The 22,314-nt window shown below is 42.5% G+C and overlaps 1 long non-coding RNA gene across 1 annotated transcript in view; it reads right to left on the reverse strand.

Moving 5' to 3' along the window:
• Positions 1-22,314, reverse strand: part of LOC122909466 — a 25,847-nt gene continuing 3,533 nt past the window's right edge. The window contains exons 3-5 of the long non-coding RNA XR_006385145.1: positions 3,798-3,918; positions 2,874-2,946; positions 1-284 (exon numbers count right to left, since the gene is read on the reverse strand). This is a non-coding gene — a long non-coding RNA (uncharacterized LOC122909466). The remainder of the gene's footprint in view (positions 285-2,873; positions 2,947-3,797; positions 3,919-22,314) is intronic.

A 22,314-nucleotide genomic window follows, 5' to 3' on the forward strand; every position in this document is an offset into this window, starting at 1 on the left:
AGGAATTTATTTCACAGAGGCGGACACCTGGAAGACAGCACACTAGCTTCTCAAAGACCATCTCCAAAGTGCTGAAAATACTTCCAGGTTTGTAAGAGGGAACTGTGGGACAAAGGTCGGTGAGTACGGGCAGGTGGGCAGGGAAGGTCACGTCCACAGGTCTTGGGGTCAGTCCCCATCCCTGTCTTGCTGGCTCAGGGCAGTTCTTTTTGCTTGAGGGGTAGTTTCAGTTCCTGTGAGGGATGCTTTGCCCGAAGGGTCTTTGGCCTGAGTTAGGAGATAAGCTGGAAAGAACTGAATCAATTAGAAAGTAGGACTGAAGTCCAAACAGAGGTTCTTAAGTCCTCTTTCAGACACAGATAATCAGTATCTCTCTCTGACAGAAGACTAGGACTCACATTCTGATTCTTTCTTTTTTTTTAAGATTTATTTATTTATTTATTTGACAGAGAGAGATCACAAGTAGGCAGAGAGGCAGGCAGGCAGAGAGAGAGAGGAGGAAGCAGGCTCCCCACTGAGCAGAAAGCCCGATGCGGGGCTCGATCTCAGGACCCCGAGATCATGACCTGAGCTAAAGGCAGAGGCTTAACCCACTGAGCCACCCAGGCACCCCTCACATTCTGATTCTCTCTCTATTTTTAGTAGCCTGTGCCATTCTAACTATTAACTCATTTCCTCTCTCTTTTCCCTAACTTCACCCACTTCTTTGAATAGCTTAAATATTTGAATACCCACTGTCTTCAAATATTTTAAAGTACACTATCATTTGGCAAAATCTAGGCTTCTTATCTCTGTGCCTCAGTGTTCTATGTCCCAAGCTTCAACAATTTTCTGATTCAGAATCTCTCATCATGTTATATTATTTCATTAAAGGTGTGCTTTGGGACTGGGATAAATAAGCACACACACACACACACACATTTGGGCATTCTGTGCCCTATCACTTTCTGAGAACGCAGAGAGAATGGGATATTTAGCAAGATGGGTTATACTTGGAAAGGGGTTCAGATACGCTGGACCCTTCTGTTCCTACTTTGATTTCATTGAGAGTAATCATCTAAGGATACCTGTTTTATATTTTTTTAATTAAAGATTTTATTTAGTTTCTCGAGGGAGAGAGAGAGAGCATACACAAGTGAGAGCATGAGCAGGGGGGAGGGTCAGAGACAGAGGGAGAAGCAGACTCCCTGCTGAGCAGGGAACTGGACGCAGGACTTGATCCCCTGATTCCAGGATCACAACCTGAGCCAAAGGCAGACACTTAACCAACTGAGCCACCCACGTGCCCAGGATACCTGTTTTATTTATTTATTTTTTAATTTTATTTATTTTTTTGACAGAGAGAGCTCACAAATAGGCAGAAAGGCAGGCAGAGAGAGAGGGGGAAGCAGGTTCCCCACCTAGCAGAGAGCCCAATTCAGGACTCGATCCCAGGACCTCGAGATCATGATCGGAGCTGAAGGCAGAGGCTTAACCCACTGAGCCACCCAGGCACCCCAGGATACCTGTTTTAAAACTATTCTAGAATTCTACATTTTCCTGCATCATCTTTTATAAAAGTGTCTGGTTTTATACACAAATATTAGGAACATTATAATTTTTCTGCTTATATATAAGGAATAAAATCTTTGCGTTTCCATGCTCTGATGGCATGTGCTGGGAGATTCTCATTCATTTCTGTCTCAGAGCCCGATACAATGAAGGAGACAGTAAGTGTCTCTCTCACCCAAAGGGCTTGTGATCAGCGAGAAGCTGCCCACTTTCTTTTCTTCAGTATGTAACTGGACATGTAACAGTGTAGGTCTGGAGGTTTCAGAGATCAAATGATCCTTACGGATAATTTTTAATTGTTATTTCTTCCCCTAAACATGTTTCCCTACCCCTGCTATTATCTTTTTTATTCTTTTCACTCTATTCCTTCATCAGCTCTTTCAGGTGGCATGAACGAGCTGATTGTAAATGGAGGTGAAGAGCTGACTTGGGTAGCTGGTGGGTGGGTAATGCAGGGAAGAATTCAATGGTGACAGTCACTGATCATGGAAGAAAGTCCGAACAGAGAGGCTATTTTGTGATTGAGCTGAAAACAGATCTCTTTGTATTGCTCGGTTTACTAAAACAAACTGTATATGGTTGCTTACGTTTTCTTACACTTTATGGATATGTACAGCACGTTTCTGTGCTTTGCTTGGGCATCAGCCATGTCCCCCTCCATCGTGGAAGTGCTGTGATTCAGCTTTTCCGTCCTCTTAGCTTTGGTCTAGAGCTCCCTCTTCTGCCACCTCGCCAGGTCAAACAGCCTCCTGCATGGCTCCCTACAGCAGATTTCCCTTTCTTTCTTTCTTTCTTCCTTCCTTCCTTCCTTCCTTCCTTTTTAAAGATTTTATTTATTTGATAGACGGAGATCACAAGTAGGCAGAGAGGTAGGCAGAGAGAGAGAGAGAGAGAGAGAGAGAGAGAGAGAAGCAGGCTCCCCTCCGAGCAGAGAGCCCGATGCGGGGCTTGATCCCAGGACCCTGGGATCATGACCTGAGCTGAAGGCAGAGGCTTTAACCCACTGAGTCACCCAGGCCCCCCCTTTTTCTTTCTTTATAACATTTTTTTTTCTGGTCAGTAAAAAAAATATGCACCACCTAACACAGTGTCCCAAGAGGAGACTAAGCCATCTACTTGCTTCCTCTTTTTAGAAGATAAAACACCCAATATTGGACTCTCACCTTGATATTATTTATTTGTTTTCCTATTTTTTCATTCGTCTTCAAAATTATTAAAGCTATTTGTTGGCTTATAAAGATCTATTTATTTCTTTTTCTTTTTTTTTTTTAAAGATTTTATTTTTAAATAATTTCTACACCCAATGTGGGGCTCAAACTCACAACGTCAAGATCAAGAGTCACATGCTCCACTGACTGAGCCAGCTGGTGACAATGACTTCATCTTCGTAGCTCTCTGTAAATGTAAAATATTTTTTCAAAGTCCTATTTTACTCCATATTTACATCTGAGCTTTAATCTTTAAGTTTAAAATATTCAGACAACTGAAGTATTTAAATTAAAGATATAAAACAATACAATTTTGCAAAAAGAACTACATGACTACATCTCAAATTTAGAGGCAGGGACAACCATACCAAATAAGATAAGAAAGCAGAAACTATGTAATAATAAAATGGAATTACTTGATTAAATACCATGTAAAAATATTTGTGTGATAATATATTCTATAAACATAATTAATATACAATTAGCATGTAAATAATCAATCTAGTAAAAATGTACTTTGCAGATTATAAAATTTGATTAGTTACACAGAAGTAATAACTTACAAATTTCTGAGGAAAGACTAAAGGAAAATTGGAGAAAAGGTATGAATTTTCAGTTCACAAGGACCAACCCAGAGAGACACAACCTCTTAGAAAAGTATTCACATTCATTTGGGTGGAAAATGCAAATTAAAGTAACAAAGGCAGGGCACCTCGGTGGCTCAGGCAGTTAAGCATCTGACTTGGCTCGGGTCATGATCTCAGGGTCCAGGGTCCAGCCCCCCGTGGAGTCCCATGCTGGGCTCTGTGTTCAGCTAAGAGTCTGTTTCTCCCTCTCCCTCTGCCTCTTCCCCAACACCCATGCTCTCTATCTCATTCAAACAAATAAAATCTTTAAAAAATAATAATAAAATAACAATGCCATATCACTTTCTAATCATCAACCCAGGGAAATGCTGAAATTACTAATGCCAGTGGGAATTAAGGAGACGAGCACATTCCTACCGTGCTGGTAGAACTCTGACTTGTTTCAACCTACCTGGAAATCCATATCCTTGGCCTCTTCCCTCATCTCCCTCTCCCTTCTCTGTTCTTCCCAATCTTCCTTCTCTCACTCCTTCCTTTCTTTAAAGCAGCGTCCCACTCCCGTGAGTCTGAATCTGCCGTAAGAAGAAAGAAACAAGAACAAGCTTCCTGCAAAGCTGCAATCAACAACCATCTAGGTTCTTAAATACTCCATAAAAAATACAACGAGGCTACCCATATTGGAGACTGTGCGGTGTGAAAGTGAAAGACCCCAGAGCCAGTGCAAATCTCAGCTGTGCTACTCATCAGCCATGTGGCTATTGGCAAGTTATTTAACCTGACAGTGTTGCATTTTCCAGATCAGTGACATGAGGATAACACTGTATCTAATTCCTAAGTTTGTTTTGATAATTAAAGTAGATCTTATCCCACAGAGTCACCTAGCCTCCCCCCACCACCATTGACTTAATGTGGACATGATTTTTCAGTGTGAATCTGTGGAAAAACAGGGCAAATAGAGAACTGATGCTGGATCCCGAGTAATTCCAGCAACAAGTAATATTTGAGGGTCCATACACAAATAATTGGAAAACATCAGCACCATGCAACACATTATGAACTAGGTCCAGGTTTGGCAAGAACGACTAGATTCTGAAGTGGTAGTGGACAGCACGCTTAAAAAACTGAAATAGAAACTCGTGAGATTTAGGCATTACAGAATTACAGAATTACAGAATTTGGAATTGGAAGAAATAGGTATCAGTGGCGACCGCATTCCCAACTTCAGAGCTCCCTTCCTTCGGGGCGCCTGGCTGGATCAGTCAGTGGAGTGTGCGACTCTTAATCTCCAGGTTGTGAGTTCGGGGCCTCATGCTGGGTGTAGAGTTAACTCAAAAATAATTAAAAAAAAAAAATCCTTGAAACCAAAGTTCACTGTCTTCTACTGCCAGGCATCTCAGCCTTGAGAAGACATTTCCTCCCTCACCACCCACTCCCACACACATTGTTATTTCATTATCAACAAACTGGAAATTAAAAAATCTTGTCCAGTCTGTTTATCACAGCAACTATGGGAGTCCCGGCAGCTAAAGTGGACATACAAATTTGCAAACGTTTGAGTAGGAAAAGGGTTATATAATTTACTATTTGTTTTACTCAGGGAAGTCTTGGTCAGAAATTACCTAGGTATATAATTTGCCTGGAGGTCTTGGTCAGAAATTACCTGGGTATATAATTTTCCTTACAGATTGAAACCTGCATATAAATAATGTTAACTGCCTTGTACTATCATATTTTCAACAATGCAAGTAAGCTGTTGGCAAATACCATATGGTTTTCCCTTCAATACTATTATTGTTACTAAATATTAACACCAAAGTAATAATATGGAAGATTAAGAAATGAGAGTGGGTTGTTTTGTCTCTTCCTTTCTTTTATTGTCTGTTGATTTAACATGTGTCACTGAACTTCCGAGTGACTATCCTTCTTACATCAGAGACAAAGATCAACTTATAAACATTTAATTGCAAAGTTCTTGGTGTGTATTCTTTACCAAGTGATCCCCCCTAGATAGTCCTCACTAGCTCTTTTTTTCTGGCTCTCCTAAAATTCCCTTTTTTAGATCATTTTCTTTTTTAAAAAGATTTTATTTATTCATTTATTTGACAGAGAGAGAGATCATAAGTAGGCAGAGCGGCAGAGAGAGAGAGGGAAGCAGGCTCCCTGCTCAGCAGAGAGCCCGATGCGGGGCTCGATCCCAGGACCCTGAGATGATGATGACCTGAGCCAAAGGCAGAGGATTTAACCCACTGAGCCACCCAGGCACCCCGGGATTATTTTCTTCTAATGTCCAATTGTTCTAGGAAATAAATGAAGCAACTTAATAGCATCAGACAAAATTTACTTCAAATGGCCTGAGGAAAGAACAGACTCGAAGCCTTTAGACTTTGCTTCCTGATCAGTCAGATCTGTATGAGAATGCGTACTTCGCATGGAACTTTCTCTCTCCAGCCATCAAAGGCTGCATATTTTCACAGCTTTTCTCCCACCATGAAGGAGGTTTTCTCAAATGCCGTCTTGTGTTGGCCATCTCTGTGTGGGCTGCCTTTGCAGTTGGTGAGTTACGTATGCTTGCTCATTTTCTGGGGTATATCCAGGATTACAGGATAGTAGGAGGGAGGAGTAGGAGGGAGGAGTAGAAGCGCAGTTCAGTTTTGTTTAATCCCAATTCCTAACTCTACAGATGTAGAAACTGAACCCAAAGGAAGAAAGGATTCCCTCAATGTCATTGATACCAAAGCTGGGAGTAAACTCCAGAACTTCCAAACCCAGGACCTTTGTCAAGTACCTGATTACTATCGAGGCATTCAAACCTTAAAAACACTCATTTCCAGAGTCTGTATATTTACATTTCTCAAACCCCAAAAGAACGTGCTGAGGGTCTGTGGAAATAGAATCAGATTTCTGGTCAGTGGCTGGTTTGAGAGGAAACAGTGTTCATGCTTAACTGTAGGGAATGTCAGTGTGGAGCATTCTGATTGTGTGGGGGCCAGGAGTGCCAGTGGTCAAAGAAGTCACCCAAGGCAGAATAAGAGACATAAAAGTTTAGGGAGCAGCAGGCAGGACAACGAAGCAGAGACTGCCCGGAGGTGGTGGCGAGGGGCTATAGTTATAGGGCGGAAGGAGGAAGTATGGGGACTTACGGAATTTTCCCTTTTTTGGTAATCTTAGGAACTGCATGTGGCTGTAATTAGTCAGTTAGGGCCCCATGGCTACTTCAGGTGGATTGCCTAATAAGCTCAGTGGTCTCCGGTCACTGTGGACCCACTTGCCTTCTTCAGATTTCCATTGCTCAAGCCTGTTGCCTAAAGGCAGCCTCTACACTCAACAGGCCCATCTGTTTCCCATCTGGACACTGAAAGTCTCATTCACCTTCAATTTTCTACTTTCTATTGGTGCTTTCTCTCACTTAAAACATTTTTTTCAAGCCTCTCAGATCTTAAGAGGCTCTGTAACAAATTGAAAACGATTCTTCGTGCCTCTCATATCTGAAGGGGAAAACCCCTTTTCTTCTTCTACTGAAGAAAAAAACCATTTCCTTCTCCTCCAATACTTCTGACACCAAATGTGTGGGTTTTCCACACCAAGTAATCCTCCCATTTTCTGTGGACACCAACTGGGTATCCCACAATTTAATACAATTGTGACAATACTATCTAGCATCCATCCAAAACCAGATACCCAGGGACCCCTGGTCTAGGATTTTTATGGAGGTTCCATTATGATTGTGTCAACTGAGAAAAAGAGGCAAAGCTGAAAAAGAACAATGGCCTTTAGCTGAGAGGTCTCAGAATCGTAATTTGGCAAGCACGGTTTCCGGAGTAACCCAAAAAGTGTCCTGCTCACATGGGAAAGTAAGCGGTTTTTGTGAGAAAGAAGGAGGGCAGCTACAGGATATAAAGAAGAGAAAAAAACTTAATTCAGTGCTAACCGGTTGGGCTGCCTTTGATGACTACCTAGTTGATTATTTTATAGTTGTTATCAAATAAAACTGAGATGCATTAGTCAACAATTTTTGTCTTTATAAAGGTCGTGTCAACAGTTTTACAGTCTGAGGACCAGTTTGGATTTTACAAGCAACTGTTTGTGATACAATGACCCCTTCTGGCCCAGTTCAGGAGTTCATTAGTTAGAAAGGAAAATAGAGGGGTGCCTGGGTGACTCAGTGGGTTAAAGCCTCTGCTTTCAGCTCAGGTCATGATCCCAGGGTCCTGGGATTGAGCCCCACATGGGGCTCTCTGCTCAGCAGGGAGCCTGCTTCCCCCTCTCTCTCTGCCTGCCTCTCTACCTACTTGTGATCTCTGTCAAATAAATAAATAAAATCTTAAAAAAAGAAAAAAAAGAAAGGAAAATGAGCTTCAAAATGGAATCTCTCCTGTCTAGAAATTTTATACAGTTCCACAAAGGCACGATTGATTAAATCATTGGCCACTGGCCATTAATTCAATCTCCACCTTCTAATGGGATTGATGCTTCCCATGTGCCAGCCAGAGCCTCTCTCATGCTAGCTTTTCCCCTTAAGGTCAGAAGACAGCAGCAGCACCTCTGAATATGTTTTTTTGTCTTCCAGATTTCCCTCTTCCTACAGGCACAGGGGCTCACCTACAAGAGGCAAAGGTGAACTCTACTTCCTTGGTCCCAAGAACAGGAGTGGGAAGAAAGGCAGTTTCCTTGATAGGCCCCAGAGCTTTTCTCTGACAGGTGGGGGCAGAGGGGGCTTGTGTGGGAATAACACCACAGTAAAAGCTGAGTCTTCAACTGTGTGGCTCATTTCCTATGTTCCTGAGCCCTCTTCCCATGCATTAGTCCAATCAGTTCATACTCTCTTGTGGGATAGAAGCCAAGTATTTTGAACCAGTAAATGGATGGAGTCATGGCTCAAGTTCAGGTCTGTCCTATGCTGCAGGGATCATTCCTTCAGTCAAGATAGGCCAAAATGTACATCCTGCCTCTCCTACGCTAAGGCCCCACAAATATTCTCTCGGTGCCCTTCCTTCTACTCCCTCCCTCTGCTGGGACAAGTTTGACACCACTGCTGTCTGAAGCACCACACACACACAAGTCACTCAGTAATGCTCATAAGGAAAGTCTCACCTCCAAGACATGTTCTTTTCTGTAATCTAATAATCACATTTTGCGGTTGGTAGGGCAAGGGATTTTCATCCTAATGAGGAACTTACAGCTCAGACTGGGAGTTCACAGAATATTATATTATATTCATATTGTTGGATAAGTGCCAGGGGTCAGATCTTGAAGCTGTCAAAGTCTCTGGACTCCTGATCTAGCATTACTTCTGCAAGCTCCCAACCCCACTACCAGGGACAGTGGTCAGAGGTCCTAGATGAAGGCACCTGAAGCAGGAGTCTGTGTCTCATCTTTAGGCAGAATCCACTGAGAATAGAAAGAAGTGTTGGATTTTCTCTTCCATGAAGCCAAAATGGAATCTCTCCTGTCTAGAAATTTTATACAGTTCCACAAAGGCACGATTGATTAAATCATTGGCCACTGAACCCATATGTGGCAGTGACCAGGTTACTTACAGCGGTGAATGTCATCTCTGCTCCCAAATCCCCTAAGTCTTGATTTTTATTCTCTCTTCTCCCAGTCAGGAGGCTAAAGGTAGCCAGGATAGGAGCTTCCTACTGGTTAGCTCCTCCCTCCAGTGACTCCTCCACGATTTGCTCCTCCATCTCTTCCACCCTTTGCTTGTGTCCCCGGAAGGGATCCCATTCACACTATGCAGAAACAGAAACCTGCTGAGGTGAGCATGTTGTGCCTGACTTTGACAAGTATCAAGTGGAAAGTTCTCAAGTAGCAAGGAGCTGCAGCATTCAGATCATGGGACCACAGCAGACAAGGGTTACCCTCAAGCCCCTACACACCAAGAACAGAAATCTGACAAAGAAGAGGAGGAGGAGGAGGCTGGCTGAAGAGTCTTCCCAGCTGTTGATTCATTGATCTTTGAATGGGAACTCTTCTCAACTTTCTTTAGCTTCCAACTTTCTTGTAGCTTTCATGTGTGAGCTACGTGGTTTAGTCTTTGGGCGCATCACATGTTAGACATGAAATGGCCAATGCTTTGGTCTAAGAGGAACAGCAAGGCATGGGTTTTCATCATGGACACTGCCTGACAGAGGCTGGGGAAGGATTCCCTGATATCTGCTCTTTCCTTTAAGGAAAAAAGCAACACCCTTGGATAACTAAGATTTAGAGATTAAGTCCAATATTTTAAGAGAGTGAAGAGCAAAGACAGGAGAGTAGATAAAACTTTCTTTCTCTCCTTCCTCTTGTCTTCTGCTTAAAAGAAGAAATAGTAATTGTGGTCACAACAAGAGATGTCAAGCTGGGTAGGACTGGACTTTCTTGCATGCCTGGCTGCATAAATACCAAAATTTACACTAGAACCCATAAAAGACTTGTGAGATAAACAGCTTTCATGTCAGCTTCCATCACTGGTACAGACATCTGATCATCAGAATGCACAATCTGGGGAATTTAGAACATCACAGACTCTGAATGCTAAAACCAGGAGGTACTTGAGAGATAGACAGTTTTCAAAGAACTCCCATTGACTAATATTTTCTGAAATATTTTCTTAATAGTTAAAACGGGAATGAAAAGATTTTAATATATAATAATCTAGTTTGTATTGATACCACATTAATTACAAAAGGTTTTTTTTCATATTTTATTTATTTATTTGACACAGAGAGAGAGAGATCACAAGTAGACAGAGCAGCAGGCAGAGAGAAAGGGGGAAGCAGGCTCCCCACTGAGCAGGGAGCCCAATGCAGGGCTCGATCCCAGGACCCTGAGACCGTGACCTGAGCCAAAGGTAGAGGCTTTGGGGAGCCTGCTTCCCCCCTCTCTCTGCCTGTCTCTCTGCCTACTTGTGATCTTTCTCTGTCAAATAAATAAATAAAATATTTTTTTAAAAAATCTTCAAGTACTTATTGGCCATCTGTATACCTTCTCTGGAGACATGTGTATTTGAGTCTTCTGCCCATTTTTTTTTTACTGCATTGTTTGTCTTTTTAAGTTGTAAGAGTTCTCTATATATTCTGAATACTAGATATTATAATTTATAAATATATTCTCCCAGTCTGTAGATTGTCTTCCACTTTCCTGATCATGTATTTTGATGCACAAAATTTAGAATTTTGATCAAGTTCAATGCATCTTTTTTTTTTCCCTGCTGCTGCTCTTACTGCACTAAAAGTATAGAAGAAAACCTCTATGTTTTCTTCTAGGAGTTTTATAGTCTTGGCTATTAAATTTAGGTTGGAAATCTATTTTTGAGTTAATTTTTGTTATGGCGGGAGACAGAGGTCCAACTTCATTCTTTTGCGTGTGATTATCTCATTGTCCCAGCACCACTTGTTGAAAAGATTATTCCTTCTATCACTGAAAGGTCTTGGCACCCTTGTCAAAAATTGATTTGTCATAGATGTTTGAATTTTTCCTGCACTCTCAATTTCATTCCATTGTTTTATATGTCTATCCCAATGCCAGTGCCACAGAGTTACTATATCTTAGTAGTAAGTTTTTTGAAATTGGAATTTTGGGGTCCTCCAACTTTTTTCAATAGTGTCAGCTACTCAGGACCTCTTGAAACTCCATATAAATTTAAAAGTAAGCTTTTCCGGGGTGCCTAGCTGGCTCAGTGGGTTAAGCCTCTCTCAGGTCATGATCCCAGGGTCCTGGCATTGAGCCCCACCTCAGGCTCCCTGCTCATTGGAGAGCCTGCTTCTCCCTCTCCCTCTGCCTGCTGCTCTGCCTACTCATGCTCTCTCTCTCTGTTAAATAAATACATGAATGAATGAATGAATGAATGAATAAATAAATAAATAAATAAATAAAATCTTTTAAAAATATACATTTGGCAGTGTGAGTACATCTCACAATATTGCACTGAGAAAAAGAAATAATTCAAGTACCTCAATACCATTATGTAAACTAAAAATAACCACAAACAATCCATATTTTATGCAAACGCATAAACAAAAAGAGACACTCTGGGGCGCCTGGGTGGCTCAGTGGGTTAAGCCGCTGCCTTCGGCTCAGGTCATGATCTCAGGGTCCTGGGATCGAGTCCCGCATCAGGCTCTCTGCTCAGCAGGGAGCCTGCTTCCTCCTCTCTCTCTGCCTGCCTGTCTGCCTACTTGTGATCTCTCTCTGTCAAATAAATAAATAAAATCTTTAAAAAAAAAAAAAAGAGAGAGACACTCTGAACTCATTAAAATGTTTGGCTGTAGTGTGAGGAGAAAAGGAATAAATGAATAAATGAACGAATGCATGAATAGTGGTCCCTCCCCATAGCCCTTTACCAAAGCACAGTGGAAACCGTTTTTGGCAAGACTAAAAAGAAAATAACACTATCCTTGATGGAGGACTAACACTTATCACTGGTTGACTGCCAGCTGTGTACCTTGTGCTATGGCCCATGATTTTGGCTCAGGTCATGATCTTGGGGTCGTGGGATTAAGCCCCATGTTGAGCTCCGTGCTGAGTGTGGATCCTGCTTGAGATTCTCTCCTTCTGCCCCTCTCACTTGCACTACCACATGCTCTCTCTCCACATAAATAAATAAAAAGAAAAAAAAAGACAAGGGAATTAAAACAGTACTCTGAAAAATATTTAACATACAAGAAAAGACAACAACAAAGGAACAGAAGAAAAAAAAAAGACGTAAGACAAATAGAAAACAAATTGCAAAATGACAGAGGACAATTCTACCTTATCCACAACTACATAAATGGGTTAAACTTTAAAATCAAAAGTAGAGATTGACCAAATGAATAAAAACATGATCCAATTAGATGCCAGCTACAAGAGACACATTTTGGATCCTAAGACACAAATAGGTTGAAAATAAAAGAATGAAAAAAGCAGCATGCCAACAGTAACAAAAAGAAACTTAACATGGCTATACTAGTATCAAACAAATTGCTACCAGAGACAAAGGATATTTTATAATGATCGAAGAGTCAATCCAGCAAGAACACATATGAACATTTTTGCAACTAAAAATAGAGCTCCAAAATACATGAGGCAAATTAAGGAGCTAAATAGACAATTCCACAATAACAGTTGGAGGTTTCAATATTCCATTTTTAAATCCTGGATAGAGCAACTAAGCAGAAGATCCAAAGTAAAAGAGAAGACTGGAGTAACTATACCTATGCAGATATCCCAGACCTAACTAGACATCTATAGAACACTCCATCCAACAACAGCAGAATTACACGTATTTCTCAAGTGCATGTGAAATATTCTCTAGGATAGACCATTTCCTGGACCACTAAAAATGTTCAATAAATTTGAAAGGATTGAAATCATACTAAGTATGTTATCGGACCACAACGGACTAAAATTAGAAATCGATAGCAGAAGGAAATACCTAACCAAACTATTGGCAAATACCTAATAAACTTAGGTATACACTTTCCTCCCAAGCCAGTAATTTCACTCCTAGGAATCTACAACTCTGAAGACCTCTCTACAAAACATATACGTACAAGGTCATTCACTGCAGCATTGTTATTGCAAATGATTGAAAACAACCTAAATGTCCATGCATAGGGGAGTGGTTGAACACACTAGGTTACATCACACAATAAAGAAACAATGCAGCTGTAAAAGAAAAGTAGAAAAAGAAAAGTAGAACAGTCTCTGTGAGCTGATACATATAGGGCATTCCGGAAAGGAGAAAGAAACATGCCAAAGAGTATCTACTGTAGGCTACATTTGTGTGAGAAAGAAGAGGATAAGCCAAACTACACCTGTATCCGCTCATTTGTGCAAAGGGAACATAGACAGGGTAAACCGGAAACAGAAAAGAATGGTTCCCTGTAGGGAGTAGGTGGGGAAATGATGGAAAGAAATGAGCAATGGGAACAAGAGAGCAGGAATGAGGGGGAGTAGTACTCCTCCAAGCATATCTTTTGGTAAAGTTCCCTTGAAACCACAGTTATGTTTCACATACACAGGCATAAACAATTAAAACCAGCCAGGATGTGGGAGGACTCAAAATGGAATACAAACACTAAGGATTGCACAAGCTGTGTTTTAAATTCCATAACCACCCTGAAGGGGTAGGGAAGAAGCTAACCCAGCTAAGTGACTTTGTAGAACAGTATCTTGACTGGCTACTATAAGGCTAAAGACAAGAACTCTACATGGGGTGCCTGGGTGGCTCAGTGGGTTAAGCCTCTGCCTTCGGCTCAGGTCATGATCCCAGGGTCCTGGGATCGAGCCCCACATCGGGTTCTCTGCCCAGAAGGGAGCCTGCTTCCTCTTCTCTCTCTGCCTGCCTCTCTGCCTACTTGCGATCCGCTCTCTCTCTGGCAAAAAAAAACAAACAAACAAGAACTCTACATAAATGCTGTAATCCAGTTGGTAATTGTTGAGGGAGAAGATACCAGATCTGAGATGAGGATTACATTTATTTTTTTTTGAGAGATTTTATTTATTTTTTTGACAGAGAGAGATCACAAGTAGGCAGAAAAGCAGGCAGAGAGAGGAGTGGGAAGCAGGCTCCCTGCTGAGCAGAGAGCCCGATGTGGGGCTTGATGTGAGGCTTGATCCCGGGACCCTGGGGATCATGACTGAGCAGAAGGCAGATGCTTTAACCCAGTGAGCCACCCAGGTGCCCCACAGGATTACATTTTAAAGGCAGATGTGCTGCAGGCAATTGGGAGTGACTAGAGCTCCAAAGAACATCACAGAGAGCCATCCACCCTCACCTAACAGATCCCAAGATTTGCCTCTTTGGTTAGGTTTATTCCTAGGTATCTTGTGGTTTTGGGTACAACTGTAAATGGGATTGACTCCTTAATTTCTCTTTCTTCTGTCTTGTATAGAAATGCATCAAGTCTTGGGGCGCCTGGGTGGCTCAGTGGGTTAAGCCTCTGCCTTCCGCTCAGGTCATGATCTCAGGGTCCTGGGATCGAGCCCCGCATTGGGTTCTCTGCTCAGCAGGGAGCCTGTTTCCTCCTCTCTCTGCCTGCCTCTTCCTGCTTGTGATCTGTCAGAAAAATAAAAAAATAAAAATAAATTAAAAAAGAAATGCATCAAGTCTTTACTTCTGCCTTAAGAAACGACTCCTCCAGAGGCTCCGTTCAAGATGATTAGAACTCTAATCCAAAGAGCAGTAGAGGACAACTCATTTCTTCTTTTGTAACTTACCTGGACATGTTTTCACTTTTCAATTTGTAGAGTCATATCTATTAGCCATTTGGTAAGGGACATTTATTTATTGTAGTTGCCAACAAGCTATAATTTACAACATGATCTACAATTCATTCTTGGTCTTTTATGACATTTACTTACTTATTTAAGTGGTCCAGCCTTTCTTTTATGACTTCTAGACCATATCTTGCTTAGGGAAGTCTCCTCACCACAGAGGATATAAAAATATTTTCCTAAATTTCATTCCAACATTTTTATCATTGTATTTCACTCTCTCCCATTTAAAGCCAGGCAGAATTTATCATGTGTATGGTTGAGGTTAAAGTCTAGGTGTTTCCTTCTAGATGAATTTTCAACCACATGAACATTACTCTTTCTCATGGAATACCACTGACTAGTACATATACATATACTTCACTATTTGATGAAAGTGGATTTGTAAGAAATACAAATATCTTGTAAGACAAGTCTATACCCAACCATTTTTAAAAATTAATTTTTGATTGTTTTTCAAACATTTATTCTTCTACACACAAGACCCTCATTCTGGCGTGCCTGGGTGGCTCAGTGGGTTAAGCCTCTGCCTTCAGCTCAGGTCATGATCTCAGGGTCCTGGGATGGAGCCCTGCATTGGGCTCTCTGCTCAGCAGGGAGCCTACTTCTCCCCTCTCTCTGCCTACTTGTGGTCTCTCTGTCAAATAAATAGATAAAATCTTAAAAAAAAAAAAACCCTCATTCTGAAAGTTTTGTCCATGACTGACACAATCCTATCCCAATGGCACAATTTTAATTATTGTAGTTTATATTTAATATCTAAGCATTATCTTATTACTCCCAAGGGTTTCTTGCCTCCTTCTTTCTCTCATCTTTAAAATATTTTCTTAAATATTCCCCAACCTCGGGGCGCCTGGGTGGCTCAGTGGGTTAAGCCGCTGCCTTTGGCTCGGGTCATGATCTCGGGGTCCTGGGATCGAGTCCCGCATCGGGCTCTCTGCTCAGCAGGGAGCCTGCATCCTCCTCTCTCTCTGCCTGCCTCTCTGCCTACTTGTGATCTCTGTCTGTCAAATAAATAAATAAAATCTTTAAAAAGAAAAAAAAAATTTAAAAAAAAATTCCCCAACCTCATTTAGAATATTGATTATAACTGCTTGGATGATGCTTGAAATGTTCTGTATCTTGATCTGGGTGATGGTTACTCAGGTGTAGTTATAGATATTTAAAATCTGAAGAGTTAAGGTTTGTTCACTTTGCTGTATGTATAAGTACATTAAAAATTTCAAATAAGCTTGTATTTTGATTTTTTTCATTTTGAGAAATCTCTGCTCTTATTTTTAACTCTTTTTAATAAATTTTGTATTTAGTTTGCTTATTTTTTCTAACTTGTAGAAAAGGGTGGAGGCTTAGATGATGGATTCTTCAGCCTTCTTTTCTAATGTATGTATTTTAGGTTTCACCAGTGTTCTTCAATTTAAAGCAAATTATACCTAAGTACAAGGTACATGTAGAAGTCATGTGAGCATAAGCAAGATGAAGCACCTCCTCGGTACCATTGGTAAATATTTTCTGTTACTACCATTAGTTGTCCTTTGTCTCTTACATGTGCATGGGGACCCTGGTGGTGGGAAAGGGGTTGGGAATGGGACAAAAGGGAGAATTCTGGGATTCCATCTTTATCAGAGCATGGACTCCTTCTTTCTTTTTCCTCCTCCCTCTCCTCCCCCTCTCCCCCTCCTCCTCCTCTTCCCCCCTTCCCCACCCTCCATCTCCTGCTCTTCCTCCTCTTTCTTCTCCACCTGTTTCTTGAAGTTTGGTTCATGTTGGAACACTGGATTCTGGGATCCCATCTAGGTCAGGGTCTGGAATTTGGGGAAAGAGCTGGTTTCATATAGGGTTCCTTTCTTCTGTTTAGCTGGGTTGTTAGCTTGTTTCCGGGCTTCTCCTGGTGTCCCAGCGATTGTTCTAGGGAAATTGGGGAATGGCAATGCTGGCTATGGCTCTTGTCTCCTGGGTTATGGTGGCCATTGTATTTTGCTGAGGTTTCTTTTTCTGTGTCCTAGGGCAAGAGCTTTACTGAGCCATCCATCTGTGTCTGAGAGCTTTGCCACTTACTAAGTACAGTTCTCTTCCACCGTGGGTCTAGGAGGACCTGCTGAGGCTATTGTGTTGGGACATAGAGGTATGGTCACAATAACAGGGACTTTCATTGCCCATCTTCTGAGATTTGAAAGTTTGTTTAGGCTTGCTACTAGTCTACCACATCCTGTATTTAGGGGAGTTTTCCTGGCTTTTTTTTTTTTTTTTTTCTGTCTTTCTAAGAGTCCTATTGTTTCATGTTCTCTGCCTGGTGGATTAATTTGCTGGCATTCACTACGTCCTCTGACCTATGCAGTTTGAGTTGCTGTTATTCCCCTTGTCTGTGGCTCATGGTAGGGTGAAGTACTGTCTTGTTGTTTGTGGAGTCAGGGTAGGGGCTCTGCGGTTACGGGATCCTGGAGGTTAGCAGTTTATGGGTGAGGGTTTGACATTAGAATCCATGGGTCAGAATTTGCAGATTAAGCGCTGAGAGCAGGGTAGGATTATAAGGTTGGAAGATGAATGTCAGGGCCTCTGGATCTAGAAACCAGGTCTAAGATTGAAGGGTTAGAAGTTCAGGGACAAGGGCTTGGGTTAGGGTTAGAAAGTAGTATCAGAGGAGTTAAGGTTAGAGTGGTGGTGAGGGACTGCAGTAGATTAGATATTAGGGCTGTGGCAAATGCCTAAGGTTTAAGACTTCAGTTTAAGGACCAAGGGTCAGAGTTACAAGGTCAGTGTCAGAAGAGAATGAGTCAGGGTCAACAGAGCTAAGGTTAGGTTACAAGTTAAAAGTTAGATCACTGTCAGGGTTAGGGGTCAGGATATAGAATTTAGAGTAAAAACTACGCCAGAGTGGCTCCGTCAGTTAAACGTCTGCCTTCAGCTTAGGTCATGATCCCACGCCTGGGATCAAGGAGCCCGCATCAGGCTCCTTGCTCAGCGGGGAGCCTGGTTCTCTCTCTGCCTGCTGCTCCCCCTACTTGTGCTCTCTCTTTCTTTCTGACAAATAAATAAAGAACTTAAAAAAAAAAAGAATTTAAAGTAACAGGTTAGATACTAGGGTTGGAATTTGTTGGGCTGGGGAAGCAGAGTGAGGGTAGCTTCCTCTTTTCCTTGCTGTGGGCAGACTGTTCAGGAAGACAGAAGGCATCAGGTTCTATGGTGCCATAAGCCCCAAATCCAGGGGGATACATGTCAAGGTTTCACACCAACCACTCCATTGCACATCCCATTTGACCATGGCAACACTGGGCCCTGAGGTTCAAGGGATCAGTAGGTGGGAGGGGACTCTGGAGTCCCCTTCATTCGGCTCAGGGGAATCACCTTTCCTCCTCGAAAGCAACCTACACACACACACACACACACACACACACACGTATTCACACGTGCAGGGAGGAGGCAAGTGGACCTGGAGGGCTGCTAGCCAGATTTTCATCTCTCTAATTAAGGCAGGAGAAAGGGTAGGCTAGAGCAACAAAGAGGAGTACAGGTACTAAGGAAAAAGAGAAGGGTAAAGGGAAAGAGAATGCTGGGAGAGGGTGCTGCTTTAAAGATTGATTTATTTTTGAGAGAGAGTATATACGGGTGGGAGGGGAGAGGGAGAAGTAGGCACCCTGCTGAGCAAAGAGCTTGAGGTGGGACTCCATCCCAGGACCCTGGGATCATGACCTGAGCTGAAGGCAGATGCCTCACCGACTGATCCGGAGAGGGTGTTGCTTTAGACCAGGAAATCTGGCCAGGCCTCTCTGAGGAGGTGACTCAATGCTGACTGAAAGGGGCAAATATTGGGTAGAAGAGCTTTCCGGCAGAGTGAGTAGCTCCTGCGGAGGCCCTGAGGTGGGAACAAGATGGTGGAATGCTAGGAGTGAGGGGAGAGTGGTTTGTGAAGAAGGATCAGAGGTCGGCAAAGGCCAAGTCAGGTCGTGCTTTAAGGAGCATGGGGAGGAGTCTGGCTTTTGTTCTTAATAGGGCAGCAAAACATGGCAGTGCTTCAGGCAGGAGAGTGATGTGACCTGCTTTATGCTTTAAAAAGATCAGCCTGGCTGGCTGTCACTGGAGTGTGCAACTCTTGACCTCGAGGTTGTGAGTTTGGGCCCCACGATGGGTGTAGATTAAAAATACATATTTACTTTACAAAATAAAAATTAAATTAAAATAAAAAGACCAATCAGATGGCTGTATGAAAAACAAGCCACAGAAGGGCTAGATGGTACGAGAAGAGATGAGGCTGGCTTGGGCTAGGAGATGGCCAGAGGTGACGGGAGTTAGTGCGCAGCTGAAAGTTAAATGGACGGGTTTGCTGAGGGATTGTTGAGGGGAGTCTGGCAAAAAATGAAACCAAGAATCATGCCTGAGCTTTTGGAAAACTGGATGGCTCACGGCAGGAGTGGAGCTCCGGAGATCGAAACGTTCTGTTTTATAACATTTATGACAAAAGAAAAAAACAAGCACTTCATCTAAAAAGGAGTGTGGAGGTGTTTAAATATATTTTTTTATGGAAAGTGTGTTTCAGCAGCTGTGAACAGAAGCAGTGATTCAAAGTTAGAAATTTTTAAAGAAGGTTTTATGTATGTTCCATATATTCCATACATGTATGTATGTATGTATTTACTTGTCAGAGAGAGAGAGAGAGAGCGCACACACACAAGTAGGCAGAGGCGGAGAGAGAAGGCGGCTCCCTGGGGAGCAAGAAGCCCAATGCAGGACTCGGTCCCAAGACCCTGGGATCAAGGCCTGAGCCAAAGGCAGAGGCTTACCCTACTGAGCCACCCAGGCATCCCTCCAAGTTAGAAACTTCTCTCAGGATTTTTGTTCTCTAAAGTAAATGCTCTCAATTATGATTCACTGGGCTTGCGAATATTCATTAGCTAAATTTGTCTAAACTAATCCTTGGGACTTAATCTCCCAACTCAACAGGCCGGTGAGTAAACTGAATATGAAATGGGTTCCAAATATTTTTAAGAGTACCTAGGATTCCCTTGTTCTTTTTGGCATTGCCTACTAATATTCAGGGGTTTAAATATGGCTATACAGCCTCTGTCCCCAAAACAATATTCAGCTCATGTTGCCACCTCAGAAGGAGACTGAAATGCTCAGGGCTAGTGTGGACTAGGGCTGAGTCAGATTAAAAGGGAGAAGGTCAGCGATCCAGACGAGGGAAAGAGCACAGACCTGGTCTAACTGATGAGGGGACTTACGAAGGACACCGAGAGACATTCTTCATCCAGAGATAGTCAGACACATACACCTCACCAGAACTCTAGAGGTCCTCTGGAGAACCCATAAGCAAGTGAAGTTGGTATTTTATATTCTGTTCTGTTGCCCTAGGGCAGAATACCGGCCTCTCTGTTGGCTGCCAGCTGATGAACGATGTACATACCCATAAGAAACAAAAGCCACAATTTTCACACAATGTGTGGTTTTTCCTTCTTTTCCTGCTACTCTTTCTCGCACATAAATCCTGTTTTTGCTTTTGCTAGATTAAATCAATCAATTATTGCTTTCCCTTATATACAAGTGGGGTTTTCTGCCTTTTTTTTTTTTTCCTTTAGTTTATGTATTTATTTAAGTAATCTCTACACTCAACATGGAGCTTGAACTCATGACCCTGAGATCAAGAGTTGCTGCTTTTCCGGCTGAGTCAGCCAGACGCCCCCTTTATAAACAAGTTTTTTAAATTATGCTTTGACAGGGGAAGGATTGGTTTTTGACCTTGTCTTTGCTCTGCATTCTTTCCCAAGGTCGGTTCTTCACTGACGTATTTCCAACTATCACCACTCTGACCACTCCCAAATCTTAACTCTCTAACCACAACCAGGCTGGTTCTGCTTAAATGTCCCACCATCACATCAAACTCACCACATCCCAAATGAATTCATTTTCTTCTTTAAGCCAACCTCTCAACCCCAATTCCCAACACACAGGCTGAAACCAAAGAGTTATTTTTAACTCTTAGAAAGGGAATGCTTCTTGGACTGATTCCTTGGGTCCACAAGGAAGGATTTCCTCTAAACAATTCCAGCATCTCGCTGTAACTCATCCCCTGGCTGAAGTTCAGGGGCAGAGAGCCAGGTTAAGTGTAGCTTGGCCCTTTCTTCCCTTCCTTATTTTGGGAGCCACCTGCCCACAGGTTCTGCTGCTCTGTGTTGGAAGTTTTACAGGAATAGGCTCTGACTTTTGGCAGGGGGGAAGGGATGTTTAAGTCAAAGGAATGTTAGGATCTTGTGATTTGGCAAAGAACATAAGACAGACCTGGTGAGGAATGCGGGGAGTGAAATACTACATACAAGTTGAGGCTATGATGGGACCAGTCCTGGAGAAGTTTCACACACTTTTCAAGTTGGCCACGTGGAGATGCTGGCTACTTTGTTCACAGGCAAGAGTTTTGTGTGTGTTTTTTTTTAAGATTTTATTTATTATTTGACAGACAGAGATCACAAGTAGGCAGAGAGGCAGGCAGAGAGGAAGAAGCAGGCTCCCTGCTGAGCAGAGAGCCCGATGGGGGGCTTGATCCCAGGACCCTGGGATCATGACCTGAGCCTAAGGGAGCCGCTTAACCGACTGAGCCACCCAGGTGCCCCCCACGGGCAAGAGTTTTTATAACTGATTTTATATACAGACAGGGATGAATGAGTACCTTAGCCAGTCACATGGTTCAGCAAAGACACTGTCCTTACACAAGCGCTATGGTTTAAAAATGTAAGGGTTAAGATGTGGGCACTGACCTTGACCTTACCACAGAACCACTGCCTCCCTTGTGGGGCATCTGCAAAGCCTAAGCCGCAGAGAAGATCTTGGTGAGCAGGCGGTGCTGAGGCACACGTTTGAGTACAGGGAAGTCTTTCCCTACACACATCTTTTAGATATTGGGGCAAAACAAGTACTTGGTCCTTTACTATGTTTTTTAGGTAATTCAACAGGCCAGGGGCTTTAAACTACAGTTAAACTCCACATGTGCTAAGGAACACAAGTGTGTAAGCTCCAAACTTTGTTAGTCCCAGCCCAGCAGACAGCACAGAAAGGCTGTCCCAAATTCCATCCCTTATGTTCTGAGCTAGACTCAAGGCCAAAGGCCAAAGGCCAAAGCCAGAAGAATTCATGTGTTGCTTTTTTCCCTCCTTTGTTTAAGGATCAATCCCCACTTGCTGGTCTGTCAATAACTCTGGCTAGGGTTTTACAGTTCTGGGATTTGCAATGCAGCCTCAATCTTTAAAAGACGGAAGGTTTTATTTATAACAAAAACAATGCCCTCATTACAAATAAAATATGTCATTCTCTCAGACTGAAGTAGAAAAGCCACTTGATGAAATTACCACAGCCACAGAGGTTGACAAGGAGATGAGAGAAGCCTATTCCTGGAACACTGTCTTAAGGAACCACCTATGTTCAGGGAATCCAGGGAGAAATGCATAGCTTTAGAAACCTGCTCTGTCAGATTAGAAGCAGTACAAGAATGAAAACAAAGGAAAAGAGATTTTTTAAAAAGATTTTATTTATTTATTTGACAGAGATCACAAGTAGGCATAGAGGCAGGCAGAGAGAGAGGGAGAAGCAGGCTCCCCACTGAGCAGAGAGCCCGATGCAGGGTTTGATCCCAGGACCCTGAGATCATGACCTGAGCCGAAGGCAGAGGCTTAACCCACGGAGCTTCCCAGGTACCCCAACAGATTTTTTTTTTTTTTTAAGAGACATTTTCTTAAAAGAAAGTT

This window comes from Neovison vison, chromosome 6, assembly GCF_020171115.1.
Source record: "Neovison vison isolate M4711 chromosome 6, ASM_NN_V1, whole genome shotgun sequence".
Lineage (NCBI taxonomy): Eukaryota > Metazoa > Chordata > Mammalia > Carnivora > Mustelidae > Neogale > Neogale vison.